We start from the raw sequence: 22,161 nt of genomic DNA, 5'->3' as shown, positions 1-22,161 counted from the left end.
GAAAGCCGCCTGCCTGCCGCTCACGCTTCTCTCTCCTTTTCCTTCTCTCCATCGCTAAAAAGAGAGAGAGAAAGCGGTGCCCCCTCTCTTTCCGAGGCACTACCCTTGCCCAGTCCAGCACAAAACAGCGCCGCCCTCTTTCTTACAAAAAGCAGGAGAAAAACTACTCATGCACCAAATACTTGCAGAACACAAGGTACACCCAGGTACTGAGCGGGAAAAGAAAGTATTCGTGTACGGTGCAGCAAAGAAAGAAGCGGATAGAAGGGGGGTAAAGAAAGATGGTGGCTGGAGTGAAGACTGGGCACACCTTTCGCTTTAGCGGTGCCGCAAGACAGCCCTCTAGAGGCGGCTGCCTGCCAATGCTTTTGGCATATACTTTTTCCTTATTACAAACAAAAAGCTCATCGTCCCTCCCCTCCCGATCTTTTTCTTCTCTCTACGTCGCTTCTATCTCAGAATGCCGAAGACGAGGCACGATGAAGGACAGAGGAAAGCTAGTAAAAGGGGCCTGGTTCCTAATAACGTAAAAGGAACAGCACGAGGACGAGATGAAAGTCAGTCGGCCGTTCTTCCATTGATACAGGCGCCACAGCAGTACGTACACCCCCATCAACGCTAAGGCTGAAACAGGTGAGCCAGGAGACAGCCGAAACTACTATTGGGGGAGGAGAGGTCGAATGAAACAGGAAAGAGGGAGACTGGGGGGAAAGGCAGAGCTCGTTGCGTGAGAAAGAGAAAACAACTGACGCGGGCCAGTGGATCCGACGGGCCGCCGAAGCCGAGACAAGACAAGCGAGGTCAAAGTGGCAGACGAAACAAATCGCATTAGTAGCTTCGTCCGCCGCACCGGCTACCAGATCAAACACGGGCCGAGGAAACAGGCATGGTAAGAGGGGGTATGATGGGGAGGGCATGTAGTGGGTGTTGGTAGTGGCGGCGTTTGAGACAAGAGTGCTTCGCTGGCACGGCAGAGAAACTCGTTTACCACGTAGTACTCAGGCTGCTCCGGTGCGAAGAGCGGCCGAACCGCAGCGGCGTCTCCGCCGAGTTTTTTTATCGGCCGTTGGCGTTTTCGATGGCGTGGGAGTATCACTTTGCACAAGAAAAAAAAAATAAAAAAAAAAAGAGGGAAAGAAGTCCAAGAGGAATGGAGAAGCCGCAGGACTTGTAGTGGTGGGTGGCAGGCCCAGAAAGCTGAACGCCGCCACCGGAGGGTGCGGCAGTGGCGGCGCAGATGAGGATGGGAGTGAGTGAAATGCACGCGACGATGTCATCGAATTCTCTAACCGTTTCAGATCGAAATGGGGAGTGCTTAGCGTACTTTCTTCGGTGCAGAAGAATGCAACTCGCCTCAGAAAGAAGAGAACCAACTGCTGTAGGCGGGTGCTGAATTTTCCGAATGCAGCGAATTCCATTAAGGCATGCCTCGTTAATATAGAGGTACACTGCACAAAACGGTCCATACAGCGAATCGTCCGTAATAACGAGTCGCATGGAAAAAATATTAATGAAATCCTTGAAATGTGCATGGGGGTTACCATTGAAGTATAAATTTGGTGATTTTGAGAACTGCCAGCTCATTACACTGGACACCATTATGACTAAAATCTTGTGGTGCAACTTGATGCGTCTACTGGTCTATGATACCAATTTCGTACCATGAATAAATGATACAACTACTATGACGACTGTTTGAATACATATCGCTTAGTCAGCTGGAAGCTGCTTAATTTGACTTTCCACTTTGCACGAGCTGCAGAGAAAGTTGTTTCGCAGCCATTAACATATAAGATAAGGGAACAGGTGCAAGCATCGAATGATCAACTTCGCGGTGTAAACCATGAAACAAAAGAAAATGCTCATCACCTAGTAATTTACACTTGTTAATTGAGTTCCTCAAATGGCCCGTACTCAAGGTGCAGAAAATTAAACATCTGGGTATCGCAGTGGATGGGGCTGGGACAGGTAGGTCACCGCCGCTTGCGGCGGGGGCTGGCCTGCCATTGAATTTTTATCTGTTGTAGGCCGTCATTGCACCCGCCACCGCTTCGGTGGTGGACGACGGTTGTTGCGGCGCGCGTATTTCTCTCCCTCTTCTTTTTCTTTCTTCTCTATTTTCTCTTCTGCCTGGTGGTCGAAATTACTCCGTAGCCCTCCAGTACGGCTCCTCTTTCTCTCTTTCCACTTTAACTCCCACCTTCCTCCCTTCCTTCACGGCGCGGTTCAGGTGTCCACAGAAAACGAGTGAGACAGTTACCGCGCCTTTCCCTTCCAGTGAACCAATTCTCTTCTGCCTGCACGAGGCAGCGGAGGTGGCTCAGCTACAGAGCCAGTAGCAGGCCCGTGCATTTTCTTTCCTTTCTTCCTACGGCCACAACAACAACATATCGCAGTAGAAATTGTGCCCGGACTACTGGCCTTATTAACGCGGCAAAAATGCATGGGGACCAATGGACCCTCTGCATTTCCCCCTGTCCACTGCCTGGACAGCGAGATTCCATATTAACGAGTTTGGTTCCCAAAAAAACTGTTCACAATTCGAGTTGTCCATATTATTAGAAAGGGGGGGGGGGGGGGGGGGCGTATTAATGAGGCACGACTGTAAATGCAAAGCAGAATAGAAATAGAGAAGCATTGAGTAGAGAAGTGGCTGAAATCAAAAGTAAACGAACAACTCCAGCAGTATTTGTACCTGGGGCACAACAATTAGTCCGTCAAAGAGAAACAATGAACCATCTATAGAGTCCCCCGTTATTGAAACCAAACAAATCATATTTTTATTAGTGTTTATTGCTATGGAAAATTAGGTGCGTAATCATTTGGATAGATGATAGAGTCACAGAAAGTAGCGAGTCGTTTCACCAACAGTTCGTCGGTGGATTCCAAACTCAGGACCTCCGCAGGTCGAGCGAAGCGCTTTCCCATTACGATGGCGCCTGTCTCCCCCTCTACTTAGAAATCTATTCATGTTACTGTACAGTAACCACGACAGTGTTCGCCAGCGCCACCTCCGACCATAGCGGCGGAGGTGAAAAACGTCCAGTAGAGCTACAAGCGTCAAATAAGTAAAGCCGAAAAGCGGTCAACAAGGACCGATCTCCACAAGGAGTAACCGCTTTTCGCGATGACACGACCAGTAGCAACGCCATCCACAATGAGGAAGCAACCGGTCTAATCTTGCTAATTCTGCAGCTTAGAGTAGTAAACGAGCAACAGCGGCTGGTCGCATTGTTTGTTTGCTTACCCACCGGTCCTATTGAGGTATAGAAGGTTTAAACAGCAGCAGCGTATACTAAGGAGCAGTGTCATATATATAAAAGCCTCCAAATGCCGACTTTTGTGGTTATGGCCCAGATCAGGTGGAACGCAAGGAATGGCTTTGTGTATACTGTTATCGAACAACGGGCAGACTCAGGAATCCCAACAATACCCGGTTGGCGTGAAGAAAACGAAAAGATCAGATGTGGAACGGCGCAAACGAATGAAAAAAAAAAAAAAAAAAAGTGGAAGAGTGAGAAATAACAGGAACGACAACGATATTTCACCCACCACACCGCTGAGACGTGCCAAAGCCCCACTTCACCACGGTGTCCAGCAATACTTACAGGAATACTTACAGCGCGCAACTAAAATATATATATATATATATATATATATACACACACATATATACATATACATATATATATATATATATATATATATATATATATATATATATATATATATATATATATATATATATATATATATATATATATATATATATATAAACCCAGAAGAAACAGCCGTACACCTCTAACGCCAGGTCGCGTTCGTAGTAAACGCTTGGCAGCTGCTTTCTTTCCATGCTTGTTTACAGCAAGGACTACGTGGCTTGGAACTTCAAGTTCGTGAATTTAAAATCATGATGAAATCAAAGACTCCGATTTGTCAAGGGAGTCCAATTGATTTTGGCCGCTTGCTAGCTACGCAATATATGCTCATAATCAGTAACATCGTACTTTGGCAGACTAGGCCGGTTGGCCGGAGACCGCAAAAGCCTGCCTCGCATGCTCTAGTTTTACTAGAACCCAAGTTCCCCAACGTTCCTCCCCTTTAGTGGTCCAAAGTGCCTTCTATAATTTTTCACATGTCACATACCAGCTTCATCTTCGTTTGTTCCCGCTTTTAAGGAGGAAAGGAATGGGGTTTGGGGAGACGTTCGGGTGTTCGAAGTGACCACGCGCACAACGATGAACACCCCTAGCTGTCCGGCCTTCACCTTCGCCATGGTCATTGACGGACCGGTTCCGCAGGCAAGGAGGCAGGACGACGGAACGGTCCTATTCCTGGAAAGCCTGGAATAACCCCGCAGGGACAAGAGGGAACTCAGTAGCGGTGGGCGCAGACAGGTCGGTGCTGGAGATGTATGCGGTGGAAGACGATCGGGCGCTTGCTTGCTCCTCGTCGGGACGCCCGACTCTTCTCTCTCTCGTGTCCTCCGCAGCTGCAAGCAACCTGACCACCCGCGCTCAAGCCGTCGTACATTTCTTCTTTCCTCTGTGATCCGAAACGCGGGAGAGATCTCCTTCTCAGATCTTGGAATATTGGTTTGGTTTGGCTATGAGAGACGCCGTAGTGGAGGACTCCGAAAATTTCGACCACCTGGGGTTCTTCAACGTGCACTGACATCGCACAGCACACGGGCGCCTTACTTTTCGCCTCCATCGAAAAGCGGCCGCCGCGTCCAGGATTCGATCCCGCATCCTTGGGCACAGTAGTCGAGCGCCGTAACCACTGCGCCACCCCGGCGGGGCTAAAACTGTAAAGAGTGAACCTAAATAGTTTGCATGCGTTCTCCGAGAACTGTTCGTTTTTTTTTCTTGTTTTTTTTTCCTGAATTTTATTATCGTCTTTTGATAGTTCATGCACAGGATCAATTGCGTTGATGTTAACCTCGTCTCTTTCAATTTCTTTCGCCGCAGTCAACGCACGGACACACGTATAATCTGTGCTGACGGGACACAACAAAACTTCGCCCTGCGCTTACTTTACTTAGTAAGCAACAGGTACAATGTGCAAAGCGGCTTGTGTGTCCCACCATCCGGTAGCTATTAGTCTACAGGTTTTTATATACAAACATATATAAGAGAAAGAAAACTTGCCTAGTTCGGTTGAAATGCCTTCCCAGCTGCCTTGCCACTTTAGCACCTTAAGCAGCAGTGATTGAAGAGTTCCAGTCAGATCATGATCTCATTAAAGTGGGATCTCACTAACCCCTTTAACGAAGTTGACGAAAAGTTATATTAAGTTCACTCGAAACGCTGTTTTGTTAGGCGCAGAAAACATGCACATACGTCAAGTCACGTTTCAGGGGCAGTAGCCTGGTTAAGAAATCTCTCTTTATAAGATCTGTGGTCATTTCGTCTAGTCAACGTTAAGCATATCCCTGCATTTGCTTGACCAGGAGATGAATTGTTCCGCCGGGCCTAGGCCTGGCCACGGCCGGTCTCGAGGGAGAGCGCGTTTCTCGCGCGCGCCCTCTCCCTCGAGACCGGCCATGGCCTGGCAAGGACCCGAATTTTGCGGGACTGTAGCGAGCTTGGGTCCGTACATACAGGGCCGATATGTCGACCTTTTGCAGTGTGAAGACCGCTTCGGGAGTTGAAACAGCGACACAAACAGACAAAAGCCATGATGTGCTGCGAGAAAACGTAAAACTTTATTGACTTATTTAATTAATTATAACCTCGCCGCGGTGGCTCAGTGGTTAGGCACTCGACTACAGCGGGGTACCCGGGTTTGGTCCTGACAGTAGCAGCAGCATTTTCATAGAGGCAGACAGCATGACACCCGTGTACTGTGCGGTGTCATTGGACGTTAAAGAACTCAAGGTGGACTAATTGATCCGAAGCTTTCCACTACGGCGCCCCTCATAGCTTGAGTCTCCTTGGGACGTACGCAAATCCTTTTACCTTTTGTCTGTATTGAAAGGCGGCCAGTTCGATCGTAAGTCTAACCCATGATAGATGTATTTATTGATATGGAAGGCATGTTGGAAGGAATGATTAAAGTCTGGCCTGGCTACACTGCACTGGGTAAGGGGAAGGGGAGAACAAAGAGGATAATGATGGGTGACGATGTGGGAGAAGGCAGATGAAAATACGTACAGGCACGTCAACTTGCGTTACAAGCTCGAGTCAAGTCCCGTGAAATCAAACCCATGAAATCATCATTAGGAACAATGGCATGTGAGGAATATTTAATATTCAGATATCGCGGGCGATAAAATATGACTGGTTTAAAATCTCAAGAGAACGCAAAGTACTTTATTATGCGACTACATGAGGCTATACATGAACCGTTTCGTTTGGCTCTTTGAACTTCCGTGTTCCTCTATGTTATGTTTGCTCATCTACAACATCTCTGTTCAAATAGCCTACCGTGCAAACACACCTCATACTTGCTTATTTTTGTTTTAATAAATAAAGATTTGTTACGATTTCAGCTTCTTTTTCGACCACTGTTTACGTGTGTAGTAGGAGTTTAATTGCTGACAACAAGAAACATACCTCATGAGTTACTGTAGCACGGGCCTGGTCCCGGCTCGAGCTCGGGCGGGGCCGGGCTGGGCTACACTGAGCTTTGTGGGTCGGACCGGGCTCTGAAGAAGGATAAGTTAGCGGGCCTGGACCGGTCCTCGAAATGCGGACCAGGCTCTACTGAGCATACAGCAAAATAAAAAAAAATTACCCTGATTCTGATTTAGACATATTTCTAACAAATTGTTATTCTCCAAGTTCAGTTCATCTGGACTTAAATCGTTAAAACAAGTTTTAACGGCCAGGTTTTAAAGGCTGCTGCTCCAGCGGCGCACCTGTTGAGATGGAGAGCCGCATAGCGGAGATATGGAGGACTGCGCGTTCCAGAAGACGCGCGGAGTGCGTAACGCGACACAGAAGCGGGCCGGGAAGCTCCACGCCGCCCACTCGTTACCCAAGCACAAACATCACGCACGCAGCGAGTTCCTCGAGAGCACGGCACAAAACAGCGGCGCAATGAAGCCGTGGCGAGCCCGCTACCGTAGGCTGGGCGCGCGTTCGTCGTCCCAGTTTCTGGTCGTTGAGCGGTTTCCACGGCTTCTTCATCTCCCGCACTGCTCTTGGCAGTGTACCGAATCATCGCTCACTGAACCTGCTCGTGTGCTTTATCGGAGTCTGAGAATGACCCACCGCGAAGACTCGGCAGTTATAGCGATACTACGCCTTTTATTTTCCGTCAATAATTACTTTTAATTAAGCTGAGAATGCGGAAGATCTGCAGTAAGAATCTGCAGATGCCGTTAATAATGATGACGGTTGTTGCTGCTGATGATGAAGACGTTTTATTCAAAGGCAAAAAGGGCGAATTATGGGAAGGTTGGTTGAATTCTTAGTCGGGATTCCGTTGGCTAAGGCCGCCACCCTCGCTCTTTGCGATGGCTTGATCCTAGAGGTCCGAACTGGACAGGGCTGCCTCCCATCCTTTCCATGTTGACAGCTTTATAGTGTCTAAAGAAACGTTAGCCTGACAGGTCTGTACCACATGGTAAAACCTGGCGGTAAAAAAAAAAAGTTTAATTTGTCGAAAGAATCAAAACCTTCCTACTACGTTATAACCCTCTACGAAACGGAACGTCACCAGTAAACGGTGAAGGGATGGTTCGAGCGGACAACAGCAGGAGGTGAAGTGTACCACTTGTTTCAGGAAAGATGTCTTTACCGAAACGGACTCTAACTCCTTTTGTCGAAAGCAGCAGTGGGTGACACCCCACGCGTTGTACAGCGTCCTCAACCACGTCCGGCAGGCTGCACAACACGAAACGCGGTATTCGAGCAGAGGCGGTGACCGCAGTGGGCGCTCCGAGACAGCGTCCCCGCCGAGTCGGCCGCACGTACACCGTCGCGCGGGGCTTCGTCGCGTGGCTCAGCGACAACCTCGTGGCCGACGGTGCCTCGACTGCGTATGCATGTATGTTGCTGAAGGAAGGAAGGAGCAGGGCGCGAGTTGCTGCAGTCCTTGGTGGATAGTACTGTTCTGCGCCCGAAAAGTCTGGTAAGGTAAGGTGGAGATATATTAGAGAACAGAATAGGGGCCTCGTTCTAATCCCGAGTTGACGTGCCCGGCAGCTCTCTAGTGCACAGCGAAGCCCGTGAAGTTCGAACAAGCGCTTCTAATGTGCCCGGCCCGGTCACCATCACGTGCCGCGCAGGCTACTGGCATACATGGCAGTAATTGAATTACAGTAATGAAGTTACTGTAATTTAATTACTTTTTCGGTAATTTGTGATGTAATGAATTACTTTTTCAGTTTGGTAATTTAATAATGTAGTGAACTACTTTTTGGTGGTAATTTCGCAGCAAAGTAATTAATTCCTCTCAAAATTACTTCTACTAAAGTGCGCCATCACTCCTTCAATAGACAACGAAGTAGAGTGCGCGAAAGCAGGAACGACGTACTGCAACCCGAAGCCAGCGTAACGGATTGGCAAAAGGAGACAGATTGAGCAGAACTATATAGTCAACTAGAATACTCTGGATAACAAGTTGTTGTTTTGTTTACTAGCTTTACTTAGTTTTTGCATTTATGGAAACTTGAAAGTAATTTCAAACTAATTGAATTTCTCAGTAGAAGTAATTGTAATGTAATTTCATTATTTTTGGGCAGCAGTAATGAGTAATGTATTGTAATTACTTTTCTGCGATTTTTAGCAAAGTAAATAGTAATGTCATTTAATTCCTTTTCAAAAGTAATTTTGCCATGTACAGCTACTGGACATTAAAAATCACAGCGGGAATTCAGGATGTTCGATGCAACCCATTGATTTCCTATTGCCGTTCGAGATAGCTGGCGTGAACTCTGAATGCACGAAGAGCTTATAGGTCAGGCTTTTCTACGAGGAAAAAGAGTCGGTAATCAAGCTGCGCTCGTCAACTACCTCTCCGGACTTGTAGCTTTTTCAACAAGTTTAAAATATCTCCATTCAGTTACGAGGTCCCCAAGAGGCGGCCAACCCACGACGCCCAGGTAAGCTGGATATGTGTGCGCTCACCTGTTTTGCCCTGCTATGTGAGCTTTCCGAGGGCTCGCGGCATTGACGTAGTCGTCACTGCAAGCTTTCTATGCCATCAGGCGAACACAGTAAAAATTACGCATAAAATCAGTGAGATTGGTTGGAAGGACGTCCTATGTATGCAAATTGTGGCTCTACATAAATAACCATGCATTTCCTCCCCTGAATTCCTATAACGTTGTGTGCCTTTCGCGATCCCTGCGATGTTTATTTCACAGATCGTGATATATCGGCTTTGCAATTTTCAGCCTCGCGATGCCTTGCTTGAAATTGCCCATATGCGCGCAAAGGATTCTCCGCCGGTCTCAAAACAGACGAAATGGCTTTCAAAGGGCGTGAGTCGAACAACCGTTTAGGCAGAAAGTGATTTGCTTCGAATCTATGTAACGGGACTCGCTAAGAAGGGTCAGCACATCAAACATAGGAGCAAAGAAGCAAGGCTACGCCGATTTGGTCACATGACGAGGAAGGCTGAAGAGTGGGTCGGGAGACCTTAGATACGTACATGGAAGGGAAACGTGAAATGGAGGAGAGCACTGCTGCCGGTAAGATCTTAGGCAGCAGATCCTCTCAGTGGAGACACCGCAGCCCAAGACAGTATCAAGTGCGGAAACCCACAGCGACCTCAATACAGACAAGTTGAAAAATGAAAGAGGCTAAGGGACTTATTACTAGATTATGGGATTAGATAGGGGCCATATGCGGGAGATGCGCGTTCGATCCCGTGTGCTACCGGTTACCAATGGACTGGTGATACGAGTACAAGCTCTTCCCTGGCCTCGTGCTCAACTTTGTGAGGCGAACTGCTTAAAAATATTGGTCTCTTACTCCACCTTAAGCAGTGCAAAGTGCTTCGTGCCGTGGCATCTCTTAGCAAAAAGGTACCTCACATACGCTACAAGAATCAAATTATCGCCATCTAATCAGTTCCTTGGTGACATTCGCCGGGCTCGCACGCAGCTCCGAGTCAGGATGTGACTCTATCAGGATGCGGCACACAGCGCCACTTCCAGAAAGCGGGCGGGCGAAGCGTTTATACACACGCGCGAGACAATAAGAGAGACACGAGTTTCGCCCTGTGGCCCACCGCTCTCGCCCTCCTTTCCCTTTCCTCCTTACCCTCAGCACTGCTCCCAGCAGCTTTGCGAAATACCTGGCCTACGCGGTAGTAGTGCAGCGGCGTCTTTTGCTGCTTTTGTTGTTGTTGTTCTGCACGAAGCAGCGGCAGCCGCTTCTCGCGTGCCGGCCATAAAGCACGCCGCCTGAGAGAACAATTCCTCCTTCGTAAGTAGCGGCACACAGCGACTGCGAGCGTTGCCGGCCAACAGCGGTAGCAGAGGGGCCACCATCAGGCGATTGCACGCTAGGCGCTTAAAGCAGCAGTCGGGCCTGCTCGACAATGGCCGAAGTGGTTCGGTCCTCGTGTATACACGGAGAAAAGGTCTATACACTACACACGTGTTTTTCACAAAGGGGTACAAACTTGGGCAAGACCCTCCGTGAAAAGAACGAAAACAATAAGTGGGGGCGAAGGGGAGGGGTTGAGCCAGGTACCGCGAGAGAACAAGCTGCAGCACAAAGCGTTTTCAGGACCCTTCGAAAAGTGTCGCAACCCTCGGCGCTTGGATGATTGTCAACGCAACATATTACGCGAGCACAGACGACAGGCGTCGTGCCGTCGCTCTACTTCACCGCTTCATTGGAACGTTGTTGCATATACTTGATTAAAAGTTTTTGTAACGAGGGAAATAATAACCGCTAACACCATCCTGAGCGCGGGAGCATGATTTGCGATGCGTAAACAATATAGATGTACAGACGACAATGAACCAGGGACTAACTCCATTCAGAGGCGGCGACCTCGGTTAAGATCTCCGAACAAAAAATAAAAAGAAAAAGAAAAGAAAAGCTCTCTTCGGCTATGAGAAGAATAGAAAAACATGAATGGCTTTGTACCTGCACCTGCCGTGTGCTTGCACCCAGGCGGGTGGTAATGACAATTGATGTCAAGTGAAATCTCACGCCACCTTGCAGGATTAACGCAAGAAATCTGCCCTGAGAAAGTGCGGAATAATAGCGCAGTTTTCGTGCAGTTCCTGTGAGGCGCTCTCGTTGGCTAGGCTTACCAACAAGGTTACCGACCACTACTACCATAGTGTACAAAACCCTTTGAGTTGCTCAAAAGTACGTTTTCTAGTTGCCTCTACTCTAATCAAATAGAAAAATTCCAGGGCGAACAAGACAAGGGTGCGGAAGGTGCGGTAACATAGCTAGCTCATAGTAAGCTGCAAAGTGCTATCAGGTTAGCATGAAGATCAGTCATAAGATCAAGAATGTTGCCCGGAAACTCAAAGCCCGCGTAGCTTTTTCAACACCAAATCACGCGACTTCTATATTAACCAAGACGAGCCGCCAAAAACCAGGTGTGCGACAAAGAAGAAACAACAAGAGTAGCCGCGTTCTCTATTTTGATGGTTCTGTTTTTGTGCGCTAAACCTTCCCGCCACGTTAGCAGTTGTTGGCAGACTGAGTAGTGTTGCTAACCCTTGTCGTAGGCCAAGACTATTGGTGCTAACACACTCCAGCTCTGATTTAGAGTGATGCACGGACATGTCATTCTAATTATGTCGTAATCCCTGCTAAGAGTGAGAAAGTGCCTATACGCAAGTAAATCTGCATAAACTGCGCTCAACGTGTCTGTTTTTTTTTCCTTAAACGAACTGCGGAGGCAAAGTTTGCAGCAGCAGAAGCTGCTACCACTGCGAGTACAAAAGCAGCCTATGCGACGCATGCAAGTCTTACACAGGTGTGGACACAACAGGCAGCCGCGACAGCTCACTCATATTCGCAGTGCGTCTGTTTGCGCGGGAAATTAACAATGGTGCCCTCTTCTGTCACGGAAGAAAAGAAAGCTAAGGAAGGCGTGAAACAGAAAGAAAGAAAGAAAGAAAGAAAGAAAGAAAGAAAGAAAGAAAGAAAGAAAGAAAGAAAGAAAGAAAGAAAGAAAGAAAGAAAGAAAGAAAGAAAGAAAGAAAGAAAGAAAGAGGCAAAGGAAACACGGCACTTATTTTATCTGTTATTTCAAAATACTGCCGGCCAGAATTGGAGCAAGGGGGAAGGGGATTTGAAGCCAGAAACATAACGCCACACGTGAACAAAACATGACACCGCGTATAGGTGCTACATAATAAATGCGATTCATAGATGACAAAATTAAAATAGGAGCTCTACTTCGCTTCCTCGGTGCGCGCACAAAAGGCAGGGGTGCGCAAACAACGCCGGCGTCGCGGCCAACAGCACGGCACGGCGCACAAGCGGGCCCCAAACGAACCCGGCTGCTCGCTGTCTGGACTAGCGCGCGCGCGCGCTACACCGCTATCACTGCTGCTGTCGTGTACACAAAGGAGACTGGATGCCCGAGTGCCGCGCCATATAATACGCCGCTCGCGGGTATAGGGGAAAGAAAAATAAGACGAATCCTTTCTCTGGCGATTCTTTAACCCGCAGCTCTGAAAACAAGCGGGCCTGCCCGCCGCAGCCGTCGATTGTGTGCGTACGGGGTTTTAGGAGCGACGCGCGAGGGGTTTCTCGCTCCCGAGGAGTATTAAAAAGTTACGACAAAAAAATATTCTCATTGCCTTCGTGCAATATTCCGGGACGAAGATGTGGCAGCGATAGCTGCGAGGCATTTCACTTTCCTCCTCTCCCTATGATGCCTGCCTTCATCTTGACCACTTGAACGCGTTGCGAAGTACAGCTTATACAGACTGACGGAACGAACACATAGGCGACATGAAGTCGTGGGTCCGAATCCCACGTGGCGGCGTGTGGTTTTTATCTTCTAATAATTATATTTCGAGCACAGGCTAATTGCGCTAGTAATTTACCAAAAATCGATACCACAAATAAAAAGAAAACATTCTTCTATGCATTCCTTGGCTTCGAGAATTATTGGGTCCATCCGTTGAAAGCAAACCTTAGCACAGCTTTCTGGGGCTGATGACGTTTAATTGTGGGGCACCTGTGGAATATTGTACGATAGTGTTATGAACACATTCATATCGAATTGGTCTAATAGGTGAGTTGATGCCTTTGCGTGCGACAGGTGGGATTACCATTGAGTATTCTGCCGGCAAGCCACACTTTGCGCCGTTTTGCCGAAGAGTCTCAAGGCATCTTGAGGGACTTTTCCTGATAGAATACCTGGCAGAGCTTTATGTGCAAGACTGTCCGCCACCTCGTTGCCTGTGACACCCATGTTTATTTATTTATTTATTTATTTATTTTTCCTCAAAGGTCCCTTTCGGGACATTACATGAGGGGTGGGGATATCACGGCAAAAAATATTATACATTAATGAAAAATGGACAAAAATTACGTTGATGAATAGGCTTCCTCGATAGTGGTCTTGAACAGTCGATGAATAATGATGGTGGCCACTTCAGCGGAGAGGTCATTCCAGTCACGGGCAGTTTTTAAGAAAAAATGATAGCTGGAATGTGGTGGTATGTGCATGTTCAGGGTAAACAGCGTTCGGGTGATTATGGCGGGAAATGCGATCCACACTTGGAATTAATCGGTTGGCTTCTGGAAGGTTGTGAAAGAACTTGTGAAATAAGCAGAGACGTGCTGCGTTCCCACGAGTGACTAGCGTAGGCAACTGCAATCGTGATTTCAGACCTGAGATGCGGGTATGATAGGAGTAATCAGATGAGATGAACCTGGCGGCACGATTCTGAACTGACTCAATGTTATTAATTAGGCTAATCTGATGTAGATCCCAGACAGAATTAGCATATTCAAGTTTAGGTCTGACGTAAGTCTTGTAAGCGAGCGATTTGAGAGAACTTGGTGCTAGAGCAAGGTTGCGCCGAAGATACCCAAGGACACTGTTCGCAGAGTTAGTTATGTTGGTGACATGGAGAGTCCAAGTTAGAGGACACCCATCGAAAACGTATAAAAAAAGCCTCCGCTGTGCATAATATCCACCAAGCGAAAAACACTAAGAGACAAGACATTATTTGGGAACCCGCGCTCCATCCTTTGAAGGGTGGATTTTAAATACGCGAGGATCGCCGTAGTTGACTCGGACAAGACCGTTCCGTAAAGCTGCTTCAATGGTAACGCATTCGGCCATTGTGGAAGACACGTAAAGAGTACAGGGCGCATAGGGTCTAAAGAAGGAGTGTGAAAAGCACTGGCTTTTCTTACCATATCGACAGAATAACCGTCAGTGAAAATATGAAAATGGCGGGCATACTTTGTTTCTATATATGTTGGCAATAAGCGAACGCGTTGCCGCCAAAGGAGAACTCCATTTTGCACGTACTCAAGGAATAGTGACCAAGCAGTCGAAGATCGCAAATGACCAGGCTGGTTTCAACCGCTTACTTTGCTTTCGAGCATCAAGGCCTAGGGAACTAAAATTATTAAATGCTAAGAGAGCACGGGGCTCAGATCTCTTTCAGAGCCGCTTCAGAAGAGCTCCCTTAGCCACTGTCTCTCCGAAGTGGCCAAATTGCATTATAAATCTTTGTGAAGTGAGAAGGCTGAAGCCCTACACCGTTCACTGTCACCTGCGGAACTCCACTGGTTCTTCTTAGGTCCTTTCTGTGTATTTCGAGACGTTCAAGACGTTTTGACGAGGGGGGCAATTAACCTAGTTTGCACATTATGCGAGCAATCATCAGTGCTTCGTGAAGTCTGACCAATGATGAAGGGCAGTTTCCCCAGTGCTGAAGTGCAATTCTATACGGATCACATTGGGACGCTTATATAGATAAAAGTGAGGACACTCGAGCCCTCAGCGTGTCGCCACTGCGGACGAGAGTCAATAATGATGCCAAAAAAGCGCGCAGTGACTGACTGAACTGGCGAATGCAAGAGTGACCATGGTCTATCTTCAACCGTCTTCCTACACCTGGAAACAAGTCGAAGCCAGATTTTTCCACTGATACAGACAATTCCACACCTTGGATGTTAGCTTCTACCGAAAGTATATAGCCTCTAGAGAGCTATATGAGGGCAAATCGCTTCTGTTAATAGCCAGTAATTTAAAATACAAACTTCGTCTGCATATATAGGGGTACGCACATGTCCGCCATTTTTCTGCAGTGAATCGTTAAGGCCAGCCATTGCGACGTTAAAGAGCGAGGGGGAAAGAAAACTATCCCGAGGTACCTCACGATGCAGCCCTTTCGATGCTTATCCACGCTCGAACTGCACGATCAGTGACGAACGAGTGAATGAATCTTAGCATATGGCCCTGTACGGATATGTCTTGCAAACTATTCAGAACTAAGCTTTGAAAAACGTTGTCAGAAGCCTTTGAGACGCAAGAGAAATTTTTATAGGGTGGAGAGGCCAAAAGCTTTCTGATATACAATGTGGCTCATCAAGACGAAAACACGATTTGCGCAATTGCGAAATCGCTGGAACACGTGAACGCAGGACTTTAAGCAAAACACGCAAAAGTCGGGCACACCTTAATTTTTGAGCTCCTTATTTTGCTCAGCGCACTGGCTCACAGCGTGGACCAACGGGGACAGCCTCTTGACCACGGTAGCTGATTTTTTTTTGTTGATTGTGATACACAGGGTAGTAATCCCCACTGTCGAGTCTAACTGTCATTTGGTCGCTTAGGAACGTGGACCCTTTTTTGCTGAAACAACCGATTCGCTCACAGGGTATACGTTGGTGTCTTGCTGGACGCATATCTGCTGGAGGCTGCTGGTTTACGCGACGTCCTATTCCAACGCTGGAAACCCGCCACTTCCAGGCACATGCTTTAGGTATATAATGCTCAAGCCTGAGTGTTAACGTACAGAAATATTTTGCGGCTGAAGGTCTAACAGTTCTTAAAGAATTGATCCCATTAACGCTTTGAGCTACGGTTCTGTGCTCTCTCAAAAACGTGCACCAACCCCGCATATTTAGTAAAATATATACGTAGAACTACCCATATTTAAACTAGGGCTAAAAATAATCTCAAGATGGAGCGCGAGAAACTTGAAAGTTATGATATTTAATGTATTAACTTTAAGAAAGAAATATATTTTTGTTCGCTCCGCTAAAATCTGAGGTATTGGTGTCGTGAACTCGAAGCAATGGACGTTTTGGCTCTTTTTGAGCAGCTAGACCGAGTTTTGCGAGAAAAACAACTCGAATATCCGGATACAGAGAAATTTGCCATAAGCTGAAGTGATCACGAAGCTGCTGGACGCTGGCAGGAAGTCGAGCTTTCGAGCCCCTTTATTTCATGCATAGCTCGCTCGAATTGACGCTTGACAGCGTGACAGGAAAGCAATAGATACTGAGATTATATTGACATGAAATATTTGTTTGCAGGTAGCAACGCGAACAGTGCGTAAAAATGCCACGCATTTTCGGCACTGTGCATTATAGGGTTAATGTATGAGAGCTTTGGCGAGGGTGTATACGCCTTACCGTAAAGAAAACAAATATATATATTAAGCGCCCACGGGGGATGAGCATCGCAAAGAACCGACCGATGAAACACGTGACACACAGAACCCAAGACCAAAGGAGAAACATATTGTGGGGCACGGAAAGGGCGAACATGAAACAAGCGTGAACTAATGAACACGTTGGTGCTGCAGAGGGAGCCTTCAGAAAAAGAATAAGACGAACAAATGAGCGCAAAAAACAACAACAAAAAATAAAGAGTGCTGCAGAATCTGCATTGGAGTAATGCGAAAGCACGGATGCTACTGTTGGTTGCTTCTGGTTGCTTAATTCACTTCTTGTTTACTCATTTTAGTTTTTGGTACTTTCAAAGTGCGCGCCAATCCCTTCCTATGCCCTTTTTCGGCTCTACTTCCAGTTGCGTGACGTCATATCCTTGACAATCCCTTTCTATGCCCTTTTTTGGGTCGACTTCAGGTTGCGCGACGTCAAATCCTTGACGTCGCCTTAATTGACTGATTTAATTAACTATTTAGTATTTGATACATCTTGACGTCACCCTAATTTACAGACTGAGTTAACTATTTTAGTATTTGATACATTCAAATATGGCGCCAAGCCATTGGCTAATGAGACCATTTTGCCTTTACTTTTACATTTTTCTGACTAATTAATTACCTAATTAATATAGGCCTAATTATTTTTGGACACAACATTACGTCACGCTCTATCGAATGACACCACTTATTAACTTCTACCACTTCTCAGTTACTCACAACTGCTGCGGACACAATTTTGCGGACGCGGTCTGCGGACAGAAATCATTGAACATAGCGAAGTAATGCTTTCGCATTAAAAAGCAAAATAGATCAAGGAACAGAGCTTTCTTCATGTACTGCAGTAGCGTTTGGCGTATATATGAGAAGGCCTAGCGTAGGAGGAGGCGGCATACACAGCCAGTTGGGCTGGTGAGATAAGAAAGTTTGCGGGTATGTATAGGATGACCGAAGCTCGGCCAGGACATGCAGTAATCTTAGGCATATGGTAGAGGCGCCTTTTCCCTGTTGCGGACACGACAGGGTTGGTGATAAGGACCATAGAGACGCATGTTATGAACCGAGCACGTGACAGCAGGAAGCAGAACCGAAAATTAACGATGCGCGGTGTCGTAGGTGGACCCACAGTGAACAAGTAATATCGGCGCAACAACGGCGCAGTTATGGAAAAGCGGCGAAAACACGTGACGCACGTAAACGAAGAAAGTTTGGTTTGGTTTGGTTTGTGGGGTTTAACGTCCCAAAGCGACTAAGGCTATGAGAGACGCCGTAGTGGAGGACTCCGGAAATTTCGACCACCTGGGGTTCTTTAACGTGCACTGACATCGCACAGCACACGGGCGCCACTCCGTTTCGCCTCCATCGAAACGCAGCCGCCGAGGTCGGGGTCGAACCCGGGTACTCCGGCACAGTAGTCGGGCGTCTTACCACTGCACCACCCCGGCGGAGTTAGGGGCTTATCAAAGAACAACTGCACACAGTGCGGTACGAGACGAACCTACATTAAGAGAAACAAAGGACAGCATAAAATAACAACAAACAACCAAGGAAAGCTGCGAGAACAAAATAAAGGCGAATTAGGCGAGCGCCAGATAGGGGAGGCTTTCCGGATCCGTGCACAGCAAAAAACAGTGCCATTAGCGGGGATGGAAATAAACCAGGGATGAAAAATAATAAGGAGGACAATAACAAAAACTTCAAATAGCGGAACATGCTACGTCACAAGACGCGAATGAAAAAAAAAAAGTGAAATGAACGCATAAAAATGTGTGGCAAAACCTACCGACACCGAAAAGAGACTATAAGATAACAGTCCAGAATACAACGCAGAGCAGTGATGTTGCTCAGGGAGCGAACGGCCAAGAAACGCAAGGATACGAGAGAAAAACAAAAACAAAACTCGTACACAATGGGAGATAATAAAGACCGCCAGAAGCGACGTCCACGCACGCGCGTAAAACAAGCTGACGGCAAGGCGGAGATAGATGCTCGTTACACGAGAAACTAGAGCGTGCTGGTCTCGTGCCGCTCACCTCAAGAGCGAGAAGTTGCCGAGACCTAGCTGCAGTAGTGTCTGAGAGCTACTATATAGATGACCTGCTGCCTCACGCTTCGCGCGGTTCCAAATATTTGCCCAGCTCCGCGCTCAAAAGCGGACGGAGAAAGAGGGCGCCCCGCCACCGGGAGAACTGGATATAACTGGGTGAAGCGAAGAAACGTCCGCCGTATGCGCTTTACAAGTTTCGAATGCGGCAGAAATAGAGAAAATAATGAAACGCAAAAATTCTGAAATTATGGTGTGAAACAGCCCGCGTGGGAACTAGGAACAGGCCGGCAGTTTTTAAGGTACAGCATTGCAAGCATGTTGCCGACAGCACACGGTATATACCTTTACCACGTTCTTTCTCACTGAAGAGGGGTTTATAAAAAACGAGAGATTGCGTTTGTGAACCTCTGTAGTCTCTGGAGCCTCCATGGGTGGCTGGACACGTATTTGCTTCCTTCTCCGAATTAAACGGTTTCTGATAGAAAGGGCGATGCAGCCGAATCAGGTCATCCATTCTAAAGCGGAAACACACATACATGATGTGTACAGCTTAGGGAAGAAAACAAGGAATATCCCTTTTGCTCTTTGAGAGAAGCCAACAAGAGCCTCTTATCGATCTAGCAAACAATGCCCCAGTTAGATGCGCTGACCTTAGGCCACACACGCGTGCTAATGCGATTGGTTCAGCTGCAGGCTTTGTGTCTATGTCGGGTGATCATTCACATACTAATGCGGCAGCTCACCATTGGATGAAGACACCGGCACAAAAGTGATTAATTTAAGCTTGAGTTGCATGCTCTTGACGTGTTCTAACTAATGTGGCATCTAGTCGTAATAAAATAAGTAAACACACTTGTTTGAGCTGGATGTTGGAGCAGACACAATCACTGTTAACTGTCTTTCCTTGCTTTGTTGGTCGCGGATGCTTATTCGGCAGCTGTTGAGCGCGCGGTTACAGGTATAAGCTGAACTGCACTAACCCCATCGATAAGAGACTGTTCAGAATGTGTAAGTGCGTGTTCATGAGATCCAGGCGGTCTCGGCAGAAGGTGCGACTGCTCGGTGCTGCGATGCAGGCGCTCCTCTTGAGGTCCTGCGCGCTTTATCTCGAGAGTTCTCATAACGAACATTGTGCTCACATCACCATTGTAACCGCTCTCCTGTGAGCAAGAGAATTCTCTGTAAGGGCGTACATATTACTACTGTGATGTCCTTTATACTCAGAAATATATAGTCTTACGCAAAGTCGTTTCGGTAAAACAGAGAATTGACCACAGCCCTCCTTATTAAATAATTACGCACGCTACAACGCAGGATCCTTGTGCTTAATAGTAACACGGTCGTTTATTTTGTCCTGAACTTCTGGTTTCCGCTGCGGGACGTCCTACGAAAAGCACACTACTCCTCCCGGCAGCACGACAAACATCAGCGGGAGGATGCGGCCACAAAAGTTCCGGAAACGGCGGCAGCAGCCCGGAGGACGCAGACACGCGTCGGCCCCCTCTTCCTCAGACTGTGTCTCTCCTTCTCCAACGCAGTCTCCCTCGCGTCCACATGGGCGTGCGTGAGCCAGTTCGCGAGCGACGGCGAAGCGGCGCGCACCTCAGAAGAGCGGTCGCAGTCGTCGCGCAACAGTCACTGCGGCGCTGTGTGTGTGTGTTTGTGCGTCAGCTCCACCGCATGCGTTCTCTCTGGCCCCCGACCGGCGCCACCGCGCTTCCTTCCTCCGCGTTTTGGCGGCGACAATAAATTCGTCCCCGTCACCAGCTTTCTCTACAGTTTCTTTTCCGGTTCATTTCGTCTTTTTGTTTCATTCATTATCGTTTCCTTCCCTTCCTTTCCAGCCTTTCACTTTGCTTACTTGTCACGTCTATAAGAAAATATTTCTAATGCTTTTCTTTCGCCTACTTTGTTCCGGTCACGCGCCTCTGCCGGTGCACAAGGATAAGTGGCGCAAGTGTATATACCCTGTCCAGATGCACAGCCAGGTCACAAAATCGGTTCATTTCGTTTCTTGTCCCCACCTTCTGCGCTCGTGTCGCCTCCCCCCTCCTTTCTTTCGGTTTTAGATATATCAGGGGAGACGAAATTCTCATTCTCCACTATTACATCTCCTTCAAGATATTAGCCGCCCTGCACGGTCTAACAGCATGTTCCATTCGGCGGTCCGGAGCAAATCTTATTGATCCAAGCAATCAAGAGCGAGTTTCAACGAGCCTATTTGTATTGAGATCCTTACTTTTCACTGTGCCGCGGGGGTATGGTCCATAGACGACTTTCTCCTTCACAGATTCGGAAAGCATAGTCCATAAAAGTGCATCTGTGCCGCGAACACAGTCTCAATATAGACATGGCCCATTAGAAAGGCACAATCCTTCTCCTGAGTGAGACTCGTACAAGTCTACCACAGAAGCGATACAACGGCCACGTTGCCATCCTTGGGAAACCTATACTTTCTTGTAACTGCAACTGAAGTTGCGCGTGGGCAGACACCGTTAAACATGGTGAAGGTATGTGCCGAAATGAGATTGCGAGGATGACAGGCGAAGGTGATCCTTCCTCTTGTAGCATTCATTCTCGTAAACGAAATGCTGTTTCGAAACATTCACCATGATTATGATTTCTTGCTAATAAAGTCGTTTTCGTCCATCATTTTAACTCCATCCAGTGCAGGTTAAAGGCTACTCCCCCTAAACACGCCCATTGTCATTTAGTTTTGTTCCTACGCAAAAATGCATCACGCTTAAAACTGCACAGCTTCTTCAACCCCCCGCTTTCCATAAGCCGCCCGTTCAAGCTGTTTTCCCGGCCAGCGGAAGTGTTTCCGTATGCTCAGGATGCATTTCTGCCATGTGCAGTCCCTATGTTTTCTCATGTACACAACGATCAAAAAAGCGCACGAATTAGGAGACAGAGGGCGAGGGACGAAAGCGGAGTGTCTTCCGCCGAGTCGGAAGCACGCTTCCGTGATAATTCGTCCTTGTCGAGGCACGCAAAGCTCAACTGCACGCAACACAGATGGAGAGAGAGAGAGAGAGAGAGAGAGAGAGAGAGAGAGAGAGAGAGAGAGAGAGAGAGAGAGAGAGAGAGAGAGAGACACCAGGGGAAGCAGGTCGTGCTGCTGGTGTCGCGCGCATGGCGCGTGCCTAAAAGACTCTGCCCTCCTCTCTCTCTCCCTCTGCAGCCGTATTCTTCGTCATCCGCAAAGTTTCGTCAGCGTGTTTTGCAATGTATTGCCTTCACTGCCCTTTTCTTACAGCATACAGCGGCATACGGCTTTACATGGGACTTTCGACATCTAATACGCTGCCACGAACCGAAAAAAGACAGAATATACTTTATTCTTCGGCAAAAGCTTTATGTGGAACCCTCTGTTCCGAGTTTTTACCAATTCAGTTCTTGGTAGCAGCTTACACAAGAGTTCGGATTTTCGAGCTTCTGAAAAGCAGAAGTATTATACAGGGTGTTTCACATAACAGTGTCACAGTTTGTTTGGAAATAGACTGAGTCATAAACGACGATAAAGGGTCAAATT

At 47.5% G+C, this 22,161-nt stretch overlaps 1 protein-coding gene across 1 annotated transcript in view; it reads right to left on the bottom strand.

Annotated features, from left to right (window-relative positions):
* The window catches only part of LOC146190055 (protein rhomboid-like), a 241,870-nt gene that overhangs the window by 74,723 nt on the left and 144,986 nt on the right, over positions 1 to 22,161 (bottom strand). The gene's annotated exons all lie outside the window — the stretch shown is intronic.

The sequence above is a fragment of the Amblyomma maculatum genome, chromosome 5 (assembly GCF_055883805.1).
Source record: "Amblyomma maculatum isolate TAMU_Amacu chromosome 5, ASM5588380v1, whole genome shotgun sequence".
Lineage (NCBI taxonomy): Eukaryota > Metazoa > Arthropoda > Arachnida > Ixodida > Ixodidae > Amblyomma > Amblyomma maculatum.
Note: the sequence above shows the minus strand (reverse complement) of the source record. Positions and strands in the feature narration are given on the sequence as shown.